We start from the raw sequence: 371 nt of genomic DNA on the forward strand, positions 1-371 counted from the left end.
TTCACATACAAGTATTTGTTTGAGTACTTGTTTCAATTCCTTTGGGTATATACCTAGGAGTGGAATTGCTGGGGCATGTGGTAATTCTATGTTTAACTTTTTGAGGAAGAGCCAAACTGTTTTCCACAGCAGCCGCACCATTTTATACACTTACCAGTCATTCCAGTTTCTCCACGCCCTCACTAACGCTTGCTGTTCTGCCCACTACCTTTTAAACTCTTTAGCTCCATTATGCCCTATCTTCCACTGAACTTCTTTACTCCAACTTCATCAAAATCTCCTGCTCCTCTCCCCAATGTTCATCGCAGCACTCTTTACAATAGCCAAGCATTGGAACGAGCCCAAATGTCCATCATCAGATGAGTGGATAC

This window comes from Galeopterus variegatus, unplaced genomic scaffold (genome assembly GCF_000696425.1).
Source record: "Galeopterus variegatus unplaced genomic scaffold, G_variegatus-3.0.2 Scaffold407, whole genome shotgun sequence".
NCBI lineage: Eukaryota > Metazoa > Chordata > Mammalia > Dermoptera > Cynocephalidae > Galeopterus > Galeopterus variegatus.